At 39.1% G+C, this 13926-nt stretch overlaps 1 long non-coding RNA gene across 1 annotated transcript; it reads right to left on the bottom strand.

Annotated features, from left to right (window-relative positions):
• Positions 1-2749: 2749 nt before the first annotated feature.
• Positions 2750-8537, bottom strand: LOC307139755. Its single transcript, XR_013818163.1, has 2 exons — positions 8419-8537; positions 2750-3276 (listed from the first exon to the last, which is right to left on the bottom strand). It is a non-coding gene; the product is annotated as an uncharacterized lncRNA (long non-coding RNA).
• Positions 8538-13926: the final 5389 nt, after the last annotated feature.

Here is a 13926-nt window from a genome sequence, read left to right as displayed (position 1 = left end):
AATGCTGCATAATATTAAAAAATGGTAATATAATAAAGTCCTTTCATGTAACCATTTCGCCACACTTCACATAATAGGCCTGTAGGTGCCGGTGGCACTTGGGTTTTGTTAACTTTGATAGTTTCATGAAATAGTAAACGGTGTATCAATATAGGCTACATAAACACAAGTGAACTCGAGTAATGATGCTGAAAATTCAGTTTTGCCATCACAGGAATAATTTATAGTTACATTTTTTTTTTCTTATGCTCACCAATGCTGCATTTATTATTTATAGGCAGTAATATTGTGAAATAATATTACAATTTACATTAACTGTTTTCTATTTTAATATATTTTAACATGTAATTAATTCCTGTGATGGTAAAGCTGAATTTTCAGCATCATTACCCGTCTTCAGTGTCACGTGATCCTTCAGAAATCATTCTAATATGCTGATTTGGTGTTCAAGAAACATTTCTCATTATTTTCTGTTGAAAACGGTTGCACTGCTTAATGTTTTTTGGAAACAAACTTTTTTCATGATTCTTTGATGATAGAAAGTTCAACAAAAAAAAGAAGTAAATTGCATACAACATTCACAACATAATTATAACCATAATAATGATAATAATAATAATAATAATAATAATATATGGGGGGCACTTGGTGCAGTAGATTCCGTAAGTTTGTTCACTTTTCTCTTTTCAATTTGCCTCTCAAGACCCCTGCTTTCAGTTTTGTTGCACCCCATCTATGCAAAAGCACGTCCTGTGTAAACAGACCCTAACTAAATATTTGTGGTGCAATTACACATTTAGAAACACTTTTTAAAGTCTCATTTTGCTTTTTGTCCATTTTTACAGGTAGTACAATTTCACATTTTTCTTCATGCATGTGATTGAAAGTCCCACCTTTAGGGTGACCACTTCCTGTTCTGCTTCATCTCGGATGGCATTATGGAGGTATTTAGTCGTCCAAGACAAGAGCGGTATGTTTTCCAACGGTTGCTTCACCCGATTCCCCTCCACTGCACACCAGATGTAACCAAAGCAGAGGACAAAACAAGTGCATTATTTTTTCAGAGGCATGTCTAGGAAGAGACATTGATGCGCGCTGACAGGGCCTGCTAATTGGAGTAAATTAATTTACCTCGGGCGCCATGTTCTCACAAAGTGCCGCGCTCCATGTGAATAAGTGATGATCGGCAGGGCTCGTATAAGCCCCGAGTTTTTAAATCATTTAGCAGCGCATTCTGCTAATTAGCACAGAGAAAGCCGGCTTTCAGCTACAATTAAGACGGGCCTCTGTCAGTCAGGGGACCGCAGCCGGGAAGAAGCACTGATTTATTCATCCTGCAAGCAGATGCTGAGTGCATTGGGGGTTTGGATGGAGGGACTTGGAGATGAAGCAAGCAAGGGGATCTGAGAGATGAAGGCAGTGAGGGAGAGGAGTGCAGTATGTGTGTGGGTTGCAGTCTGGTCGTGGGTTGTTATTAGTGTGCTGGTGCAGAAATTTTATTTAATTTTTTTCCCCACATGAAGAGGCCCAAACAAAGCAATGAGGGGAGCTGGTGCAGTACAGTAAGTCTGCCCGTGAGGTTGTGTCTTACTTGTGATTGGTCAACTATGGGCTTACTACCCATGCTCAGTTGACAAGTGTACTCTCCTGTACTATAGCAGTCATTCCTATGATGCAGCAGTGTTTGAACTCTGTAAATAAAAAAAAAGTATTTCTATAAAAGGGTAAGCTACACTCTAAAAAAAAAAAGGTTCTATATGGCACCAAAAATGGTTCTTCGTCGTAATCATAGAGGAACCACTTTTGGTGCTATATAGCACCATATCTTAACATGTTCTGTAAATGGTAGCGGTGCTATATAGCACCTTAGTTAGCGGTGCTATATAGCACCTTAGTCAAAGAACTGGTGAAGAACCTCTGAAGGACCGCTGAAGAACCACTGAAGCACCAAAATTGGTGCTATATAGCACTTAAAAAGGTTCCCCTATGATTACGAGCCAAGAACCATTTTTGGTGCCATATAGAACATTTTATTTTTAGAGTGTAGACTTTTAGAACATTTTCTTAAACTTTAATTTGATTATAAGGCTACACTGTTAATCGATATAAAACAAAAAAAATCTCAATATGGCTCAGTGTAATTATCGTATCACTAAGGCTGTGATTGAAATAAATATGTGCGCTGCATGTTTCAGAGTGAAATGTGGCACTATGTTCATTTACACGCGAGTGGCTCATGATCTGGTGTTTTCAGTGTCTCAGAGCAGCTCTGTTAGCTGTAAATGCTACACCACACAAACTCAAATCTGCATATGCTCTGTATGGGACCGTGTAGGGTCCTTTGAAGCTGCATTGACTCTGCAATTTGGACCTTCAACCCGTTGAACCCTGTTAAAGTCCACTAGAAAAATGTAATGTTTTCTGTAGCAAATTAGCTCAAAGGGGAAATATTAATAATTATTCATAACTCATTATGATTATTCATTATGATTAACTATGAATATTTGAATCAGTTAATGAGATTAACTTGGTGTAGCTACATTAACATTACAATCAATCAATCAATCAATCAATCAGTTCTTCCTGTGAACAACTCAGTATTGATTATTAATTAATTCTAAGAAAAGGGTATTTTTCATGGCCTCAGAAAAATAATTCCTCCTTTGCATTTACAGCGCTTAGAACGTGTAACAAGATTGATCATTTAAGTGACAATTTGTTTGCAGGCAGGGAATCAGAACCAAATATGTGTTGTGCACAAATTGTATTAACTAAATCATGAACACGACTAAGCTAACATAAACGCATACATACAAATCACACATACATGGCTAAGATGGGAAGTGAGAGAATGAAGAACCGGATCTGAACAAAGGAATGAAACTATGAAAACACCTGGGAGAACAATCAGTGACTACAAGCTCCTTTGTCTGAACAAAGGGGTTTACAGCTTTTACTAACTACACAAGCGATTTGTACGTTACTTTAGACTGAGCTGTTGAAGAGCGTCCGATGTCAAATCACAAGAGAAAGTCTTGATAGTTCGGTCCGATGGTGTTGAAGTTGCAATCGATTTCTTCTGCGTTGACTGAAGAAGATATGATGAACTTGCAGTTATTTCGACTCAATGAAGTTGAACACGACTTGAGATGTTGGGCCTGCCGGCCCATGACCGTGTGGTCGGGGTTTCCTGTCCCACACACGCACATGGTTTGATGTGTGTGTCGGCCTTACCAGCCTGGCCTGCTTGGACTGAATTAATACATAGGCCAAAACCTATAAAAGAAAAATAATGAGATGGATATAAGTTTATATATTTCTCAAGTGGTTATATATAGGATATGTGGGTTTAAGATGGTTTATTTGTCCTTTTCAAAAATAATTAAGAGAGTCACAAGTCTCAGGCAAATTCCTTCTGGTCATAAACCTTATCAGTTCCCATGTGTCCTTTAACCAAAGGCCTCTTCATGCTCTTAGTGGTATTTTGGGGGATGGGTCCATAGACCCCAGAGTGAGTTTTAAAGATTATTTGTTACTCAGTCGCAACATTTCCTCATAAAACTTAATCTCTTTTCGACTGATAAAGAAAGACACGAATGTCTTGGATGACATGGGGGTGAGTGAATTATCAGGAAATTTTCATTCTGAAGTGAACTTCTAATTTAAGACATTAAGACGGCCATAGATATTACCATTTTACTTTTACAGTTGTACTGTAAATTAATAATATTAATAAGAATTATTAAATACTTTTATTATTAAATAAAACTATATTTTACGGTAAAACAATAACAATACTTATTGTTTAATATTAATTAAAAAATAATAATGATAGTCATATTAATATACACTCACCTAAAGGATTATTAGGAACACCTGTTCAATTTCTCATTAATTCAATTATCTAATCAACCAATCACATGGCAGTTGCTTCAATGCATTTAGGGGTGTGGTTCTGGTCAAGACAATCTCCTGAACTCCAAACTGAATGTCAGAATGGGAAAGAAAGGTGATTTAATCAATTTTGAGCGTGGCATGGTTGTTGGTGCCAGACGGGCCGGTCTGAGTATTTCACAATCTGCTCAGTTACTGGGATTTTCACGCACAACCATTTCTAGGCTTTACAAAGAATGGTCCAGTATGCGGCAGTCCTGTGAGCGAAAATGCCTTGTTGATGCTAGAGGTCAGAGGAGAATGGGCCGACTGATTCAAGCTGATAGAAGAGCAACTTTGACTGAAATAACCACTCGTTACAACCGAGGTATGCAGCAAAGCATTTGTGAAGCCACAACACGCACAACCTTGAGGCGGATGGGCTACAACAGTCACTCATCTCCACTACAAATAGAAAAAGAGGCTACAATTTGCACAAGCTCACCAAAATTGGACAGTTGAAGACAGAATTTGGCGTAAACAGAATGAGAACATGGACCCATCATGCCTTGTTACCTCTGTGCAGGCTGGTGGTGGTGGTGTAATGGTGTGGGGGATGTTTTCTTGGTACACTTTAGGCCCCTTAGTGCCAATTGGGCATCATTTAAATGCCATGGCCTACCTGAGCATTGTTTCTGACCATGTCCATCCCTTTATGACCACCATGTACCCATCCTCTGATGGCTACTTCCAGCAGGATAATGCACCATGTCACAAAGCTCGAATAATTTCAAATTGGTTTCTTGAACATGACAATGAGTTCACTGTACTAAAATGGCCCCCACAGTCACCAGATCTCAACCCAATAGAGCATCTTTGGGATGTGGTGGAACGGGAGCTTCGTGCCCTGGATGTGCATCCCACAAATCTCCATCAACTGCAAGATGCTATCCTATCAATATGGGCCAACATTTCTAAAGAATGCTTTCAGCACCTTGTTGAATCAATCCTAAATAAATAATAATCCTTCCTAATTCCTAATAATCCTTTAGGTGAGTGTATAATGACAAAATTTGCCAGCCCTACAAACAATGGAAAACCTGGAGCTTTTTTAAAATCACATTTAAAATCACAATCACAATTTTTATCAGAAAAATCCAAATTATTTTTTTTCTCACAATTGACCATCTATTGCTAATAGTTGCTCACGTTTAGTATTTTTTCCAATATGTAAAGCCATATATAATGGGGATATGAGAATGTACAGTGTAACAGGAATGACCCTTAAAGTGTGTCTCGGATTCCAACATAGGGACCAAACTTTAATAGCCCTAAACATAGACACATACCATTAACTCACCTCTTTTGAAAGGAGGAAATGCTCTATAGCTTAAAGTAAATATATCTCTGGACTTGCAAGCCAAATGTCTATTATTTTCAGTGATCACTCAACAGTCTACACAGCACATTTCGAGTTTGTCTTGGCTCTGTAAAATCACTGGAACAGTCTGGCAGACCTTTTTAAACAAATTTACAAGGTGCTTGACACGTAATGAGAAAATGCTTTTCATTCTCGTGTCCAAATATTTGACGGCAACACGGCGGAAGGTCTGGCTTTGACGCTGACTAGCATTTTGACTCTCAGGAATGACGCCAACGGATCCATGTAACTACATTTTATCAGGTTGTTGAGATATTTGTTCTTAAGATGCTCTCTTTTTTCCGTTCAGGTGCTCAACGTATCTGTGTGTTTGGCTGTGCCCTCTGCTTTACAAGCTCCCTCCTGACCTTCCCTCTGTTTCGCATCTCGCAACACGTCCCGTCGGGCTAATCTCCAACAGATACAAGCCATACATTTCAGATCAGAGGATTAAGCCCATGGTAAAACACAATGAATCAGTTAAAAGCTACAGTTCCTTCTGCTCGGCCTTGCATATGCGATCTGACGGATGACTCCTCGGCTTCAGTCTATAAACAAAACCTCATTTCAATTCCGACATCGAGATGTGACACTCGTGCGGCGAACGCTCACCCGAAGCTCCTCCAGCCCTACCGATTTATTCAAGGTCAGGCCCGCGCGTTCGTTTGTCTTATCGCATAATGGCTCGCAGGCTTCTGCAACTTGGAAATTTGTGTCTGGCTGTGAATAATAAATGTTGTTCAGATGAAGCCACTATAGATTTAGGACCCTGAAATTGTTTGCATAGGGCTGCTCCCCCCCCCCCCCCCCTTGGCTAAAATTTGTGTTGACCAGTATTTAATTATCAGGTATTCCTGATATGCTTTTCCTTGGTTATAATTACTAGATATGGCTTACTCTTGCTCTCTCTCACCAGTGCTAAAAGTCTTTCACTTTGATCTGAAAGTCTTTGCAGGCTCATTGACTGTAATGAGATCTGGAGAATCCATAAAGACGGCTGGGATTTGACTGGGAGCCGAAAACACGGAGCTGGGAATCAGCCGCATTTCACGGACGGAGCAAACAAAATAAAAAAAAAAGATCTCCGATGACTTGGCAGCGCTTTGCATTACCCTCCTCTACGCCAGATCCGAACATTAATTTCCCCACAGTCTGGAATTCCTGTGTGGAGTGGGGGGGAATTCACAGGAGGAGCAGGATTGGCATGGAGGCTTCTAGATGTTTCTGTTTGCGGCCCAAAAGGGGCGTCGCGTGATGAGAGCCAGGGTTTCTATAATCTCAAGCGTTGACAAGCGTCCAGTCCATCAATCAGGGGCTCCAGGGTTTCGTTCCTTTGCTTTATCCAGGCCAACTTTCACACGGTCACTGCTGATGTCTGATAAAGCTGCTATATTAGGTCAAGGAGAGATCGAGAGAGGGCTGCCCTACCGCTAACCAAAAGATTTCTCTGAACGCCGCCCATGTTTCACTCTAACATCGCTGGGATGTTATTCTCCATCAGATAAACATCAGGGCAGCTTTTCCTTCTTAATCTGTCAAAAGGGTTCAAACAGGATCTAAAAATATTCTGTCAGTGTTTGCCCACGATGTCCAACTAAATTAGGGGAGGAGCAGGGCTAAACAAAATTTGCATCAGACAACTTAAATGAGTCCAGGATTTTTTATTAGATTGTACGTCCTTAATTACATTAGGTTTTAAAGTGATAGAGAATAACTCTGACAACACATGTTGCTGAGTTATTGGATACAATAAGCTGTTGAAATATAAATATATAAATTTTCACTGATAATTAGCCGTTTCGTATGTTGGCATGTTGTTAATATTTAAATTACTGGTGTTTCTTCATTTAAAACTGCCTTGGAAACTTTTACCATGCGTTTGTTTTTGCTACTTTTTATATACATATTTTATCCCAGACTAAGACGTTTCATTATAAAAATTTTATTACATTTAAAACTATGATAATATAAAAAAAAAGTTTGATTGAAACATTTTTAAAATGTAATTTCCATCACTGTTATTTCTGCAACAGATTTGATATACATTTTAAATGTGATGGGAATTACACTGTAGTGATACATTTCATGATATTTCTGGAAAAAAGTGACGTCACAGATTTCTTCTGTGATACCTGTATGTAAACAATTGGACATTTTCTTATTGGATGAATTAAATAAAATGATCAGAATATAAATATTGTGTTTTAAAAAAAGTTCAGAAAATCCCCATAGGTGAAGAAGCACTTGTATATTTATTATTTATTAATCTAAAGCTTTGAAACTTTCAACAACATATTTTATTATTTAAACGTATCAGTGGGTGAGAATTGCATATGCAAATTAGCTTTCTACAAGAAATTAGCTTTTGTGTCTGACAATTTGCAAAAACACATACACTTTTAGATGAAGATCTATGAATATTATTTGTATGGGGAGACATGAGGATAAAGATTCACATGATATAGAGATGATTTCCCTCCTTACACCTTTAAGACGCACCTGTGTGTTAATCTCAGTAACCACCTGCTGTTAATAAACACACACATACACTCTAAAAAAAAAAAGGTTCTATATTGTACCAAAAATGGTTCTTGGCTTGTAATCATAGGGGAACCTTTTTTAGTGCTATATAGCACCAATTTTGGTTCTTCAGCGGTTCTTCAGAGGTTCTTCAGCGGTTCTTCAGAGGTTCTTCACCGGTTCTTTGACTAAGGTGCTATATAGCACCTCTGAAGAACCGCTGAAGAACCACTGAAGCACCAAAATTGGTGCTATATAGCACTAAAAAAGCTTCCCCTATGATTACGAGCCTTTTTTTTTAGAGTGTACTGTACAAGTGGGGCTCAGAATCTCACCTACATTTCATAATTACATGATTTCAAACGCCACACACACCCTCACAAAGCTCCATATTTCATGCCAGTCTATCCTATTTATTATTAATGAGCATGTAAATAATCTTTTGCCGACCTGAGGTCTCGGGCTCAATTATTTTGTTTGTGTTTTTCCTCTAGTGTCCCAGCTGAGCTGTGTGGCCCGGCCTGAGAGAATCCGAGCCCTATCAGCATAACGTATGATTTCATGCTCTCTGCCCTTCTGCCAGAACCTGCTGGAGTCTTGCTGACCTTGAAACTTGAATTTCTTTTCCTCTGTTCCACTTCACCACTTCCTCTGACTGTCATGTGCAGGCTTGATGTGATAATCCAAACGAAGATGCTTGACACAGAAGAATGACGAATTCCCATTTAAACACCCGCCTAAATCTTCCACACAAGACCATGAATAGAAGATAACTGAGGGTTTAAATACACAGTGGCAGTGCCCCCTTCTGAATCGAGGGAGACGGACTTGATAATAGCGTGTAATTTTGCGTGCTTCTGCTACCGGGGAAAATGTGCCCACAACTGCTACTCTGGGATCTGCTGATTCTTCGTAATAATAGCATATTATTAGCGAAAAAGAGTTGGCAAAAGTCCAGTGTGTATCTCCGGATTGGGGGGCATGTTCTGGCGAGAAAGTGACGTTAATACAAAGATGAAATCAGTGAAACAGGAACTAAACAGGAAAAGGGAAAGTAGGCAAAACAGGACAGAAAGAACTTCAAACTAAGGGTCCCAACACACACAGACCAAAACCGTGAAATTAGTTTCCATCACCTTGTTTTTATGTGCATTTTGAAGTATTGCATCAGAAACGAGTGATGGAAATGCCAAATTTCTGGAAAACAAAAATTCCCTTAAAGGGTTAGTTCACCCAAAAATGAAAATTCTGTCATTAATTACTTACACCCGTAAGGCCGGTTTCACACTGCACGCATTAGGGCGTAAGCAGCGCATATTTTTTTCGGTGCCCATTCTAACAGATTAGAGCATTCACACCGCACGCACGCGGCAGCGCGTAGCAGGAGCAGAGCAGAAGCAGCAGTGCAGCGATCGTTTCGGTGCCGAGTCTATTTTTGCCGCGCTGCTCACGCTGAATTAAAGCCACAGTGGATTGTTCTTGATCAAAACTGACCTGATTAACATGGAAAATAACACATTTCACCATGAAATCATGTAGTGAAGTGTCCCGTGTGTTTCACGATCACCATATGACATCCTGCGCTGTGAAAAAATAGAATAAAATACACGAAAACACAACACTGCCAGAAGTTTTTGCCCAAACTTCTAAAGTTTAAACTTAAATGATTAAAACTAGAAGCATATCTTCACTTTAATATTACATTTATCATGTGAACTACTTATATACAACATGTTATATGCATGTGTGCATGAGACAGAGGGGAACACGGTCGCATTTGCAGCAGATATATGCTGCCCATCATAAATCAAAGCACGAGACAGACGGGGTTAGGAGGAGAAGACCGGAAAATGTGACATAATGGACACTATTCGTCTGTATTTGCAATACACGAGCCGCAGTTCAGCTGCGCGAGACAAACGCTGCCAGTGTGAATGCACAACAGGGGCGCGCGGCTCCCGCTCTCCATACGCACCGCTCCTGCCCTGCCAACGCATTGCTTGCGCGTGTGGTGTGAAGCGGCGTTAGACCTTTGTTCATCTTCGGAACACAAATGAAGATATTTTAGTTGAAATCCGATGGGTCAGAAAGGCCTCCATTGGCAGCAACGAAATTTACACTCTCAAGACCCATAAAAGGTACTAAAGACATCATTACAAAGTCCATCTCACTACAGTGGTTCTACAATAATTTTATGAAGTGACGAGAATAGTTTTTGTGTGCAAAAAAAAATCTAAATAACGACTTTATTCAACAAGTTTCTCTCTTCCGCCTGGGCCTTTGACATAAACTCACGAAGCACCGCGACGCATGCGCAGAGAATATGACAGAGCGCCGGCGTTCCGACACATGACCCGGAAGCGAGGAGATTTGTTTACAAGCAGAGCAAGACTCTACGTATCTAAGCTGTTGAATTCTACATTGATCGTTCTGTCATCAAACATCATTCGTAAATATGTCAGCAGATTTCGACGAAGAGGAGGACTTGCATTTTTTTGCCCAACCGTACTTATTCGAACCTGAATATACAGAAAGTGAACTACAAAAGATGGACGCGGCTGCAACACAGCCACAAGCCACAAGCTACTGGCATATTCTCGCGCATGCGTCACGGTGCTTCGTGAGTTCACGTCAAAGGCCTAGGCGGAAGACAGAAACTTGTTGAATAAAGTCGTGATTTTGAGTTTTTTTTTTACGCACAAAAACTATTCTTGTCGCTTTATAAAGTTATTGTAGAACCACTGTAGTGAGTTGGACTTTGTAACCACGTCTTTAGTACCTTTTATGGGTCTTAAGAGAGGAAATGTCATTACTGCCAATGGAGGCCTTTCTGAGCCATCGGATTTCAACAAAAATATCTTCATTTGTGTTCCGAAGATGAACGGAGGTCTTATGGGTGTTGAACGACATGAGGGTAAGTAAGGGTGAACGAACCCATAAATTCGCAAAAATGTTTTTACGCTCGTTTGAGGTGGTTATTGACTTGTGCAAGAAGAGTTCATGCAAATAATGGGAGATGGAAATATATTTGCCGAACAAATTCTGATGTAGCGAACAAACCAACTTGACTAATCAGCTGTTTCCGCTGATGGTGTCAATAATGTTGCATAACGTTTTTAAATGTTACGCAATCTCTCAGCAATTTGTACGTATTTTACGAGGTGGCTAATTTGTACGAATTCGTACAACCTCACTCGTATGTTTTCGTACGATTTGTCTAGACCCCAGGGGTTAGGGGTGCTCTTTCCTGATGACACTTAAAATGTCTGGTCACTATGACCTCCCAAAAATCCTGCTGACGTTGTCTTTCTCATTTGTATGGGGCTTGATGTCGTCATAATGCCCTTGCTGCTAGTGCCTTTCTGTGCATAGCATTCAATTTGGCAATTGCAAACTGTACTGCTAGTAAATGTATAACTTGCCCAATCGTAACTAATTGCAGTTCTTTCTCCATGCGTGCCTTGTTTTATTTACTGTTGGTTACTAGGTTACCAATACCACCGTCATCCGCTCTAACAACTTGATGGAAACGCACATAATTCACATTTGTTTTTTTTACTTTTTCTGCAAACTTTGAAAATATTTGCTTCACATTTGAATGGAAACACCACTATTGGCTCCCTTTTTGTAATTTCCCACTCACTTTCTCAGTTGTGATATCCATTTCATGACTGGATTGTATTTTTGGAGTTCTTTAAATGATTCAGCTGAATTGATTCGCAAAGCATTTGTGAATCTCTTGGAATTGTGGGAGAAATTTAGAAAACATAGTGATGAAATTCAACTGAATATTTATGGCAGCTATGTGTTGTAGTGTTGTTCCAAACAGTGCTAAAAATGATAATAAAGCAAAATAACTACTTCAGAAGACCATTCGATATTAATGTTTTTGCAGGGTTCAAATCTTCAAAGAAAGAGAGAGAGTAGGTTTTTCATGCTTTGTGTTTCATACTTCTTTTATTGGCAGATTACATTTTGACTCAATTGCTTACATACAAAACACTGTATATAATTGCTATATTGGTTATTTTAATAATAGAAACTAACAAGTTCAAACGTTTGGGATGATTTTTAAAAATGTTTTTAAAAGAAGTCTCTTATGCTTACCAAAGCTGCATTTATTTGATCAAAAATACAGCAAAAACAGGAATATTGTGAAATATTATTACAATTTAAAATAAATGTTTTCTATTTTAATATATTTAAAATTGTAATTCATTCAAGTGATATCAAAGCTAAATTTTCGTCATCATTACTTGTCTTCAGTGTCACATGATTGTTCAGAAATCATTCTCATATGCTGTTTTGCTACTTATTTATTCTTATCAATGTTGGAAACAGTTTTTACAGATTCTTTCATGAATAGAAGGTTAAAAAACAGCATTTTCATGAAATAGAAGCAACATTATAAATGGCTTTACTGTCACTTTTGATCAATTTAATGCATCCTTGCTGAATAAAAGTATTAATTTCTTTTAAAAAATAACTTTTGCTAGCTGTGCTGCAATTAAATATTGTTATAATTATATTTATATATCCATTGTTGCTCATGGGCAGCACAATTGTACATTTTGGCCTCTTCGTATGACAGCTGAATTTCCTATATTTGGTTTTTACCAATGTATTTCTGTATTTGTCTCTACTATAGAGTGCTGAAGGGGCTGTTTGTTCAGTCAAGGCTGAACGTGTTTATTTCTGCTAGACTGGTGGTTAGAGGCCGCGTCCCGTATCACCACAGCGAGTCACTCATTTACACATACACACATGCACACACACTCTCTCTGTTTGTTCACCAGTCCATCATTAATGTCCAAATCAAGCCACAAACAAAGGCTCTTTCCCCCGCGCTGGCACTTGCTTGCTAATAATTAGCCTGGGGTCATTGTTTTTTTGATACCGTGGCGAGAAGGGTAGGTGCATAGAGGAAAGGAGAGAGAGAGAGAGAGAGAGAGAGGGAGAGAATAAAAGAACAAGGTTTCATTTGCATAGCTTTGCCACACTGAAATGTAGCCACTTATTACAAGTGCAGGTCAGACAGTCACTGGCATTGTTCAGAAATAATTAGCCTGATTCCCCGTCACACATTTGTTTTCATTTGAACTCCCTGAAGCCCTTGAATCTCTGAACCTGTTTTTTTTTCCCCCAGAGTCATGCATGCTTGTTGTATGTGTTTGTTTTGTGAGATATAGGGTAGGGATTGCGGATGCTATATCGGGCCAACATGCTGTTATGGTGCTCAACAGCTCTGATGAATAGAAATTAGTCAGGTGGCTCCCAGTTCTGCCGATACAAGTGATCAATATGAGGAAATGACCCCAAACACAAGCACACAACCCAGCACAAACTGCTCTTATGCTTGCTACGATCGGTGCATTCGGGAAATATCTTTAAAGGATTATAAATAGTAATAGAAACAAATCAATACATCGATGTGTAAACACAAACACGGCGACTCTAACATGTAAAAATCATCACAAAACTGTGTGCTTCTGTCATTTCATCATGTTTTGTTGCACCTAAATCTCATGAGTGCTATTTTGAAAAATCTTGTCAGACCATTGAAATGAAGTTTGCACGGTGAATGACCACGAGCGAAAGCATGCTAAACGCAATCATGGCGCTAATTCGCACACATTATTTCCTCTGTCATCGCCGCACGTGGTTTGTGCGGAATTAGTGACAGCTCGCATTATTCCGCCGTGATTAATTTACGTTGGGGGCGTCTAGATGCAACCGTAACTGCTGCGTGGCAAAGCAAATGATAGCAGAGCAGCGATTAGCTGTCATTTCCCCAGAGGAGAGCAATATAATATTAAACTAATTCTCCTGTTGAAGTAATCATGTTGTCTGTTCAAGGTGATGGACATCTAAATTAGGAGAACAAGTACGCTAGCATTTTATATCTGTGAGTGCTCTGTTTATCTTTCTAATGATAGCACATCAAAACAGATTCTTTACAAGCCCCAAAATGACTGATAAAAAGCTGCCTCTCATTCATGAACTAGGAGTATGAAGAATTTCTACATACGTTCTCAAACATCCTTAAAAAAAGAGCATTCTTATACCTCAATTGTGATGTATTTCATAATTGCAACTTAATTTCTTGTCATTTT

Source organism: Gobio gobio (assembly GCF_949357685.1).
Source record: "Gobio gobio genome assembly, chromosome: 16".
In the NCBI taxonomy this organism is placed as follows: Eukaryota; Metazoa; Chordata; class Actinopteri; order Cypriniformes; family Gobionidae; genus Gobio; species Gobio gobio.
Note: the sequence above shows the minus strand (reverse complement) of the source record. Positions and strands in the feature narration are given on the sequence as shown.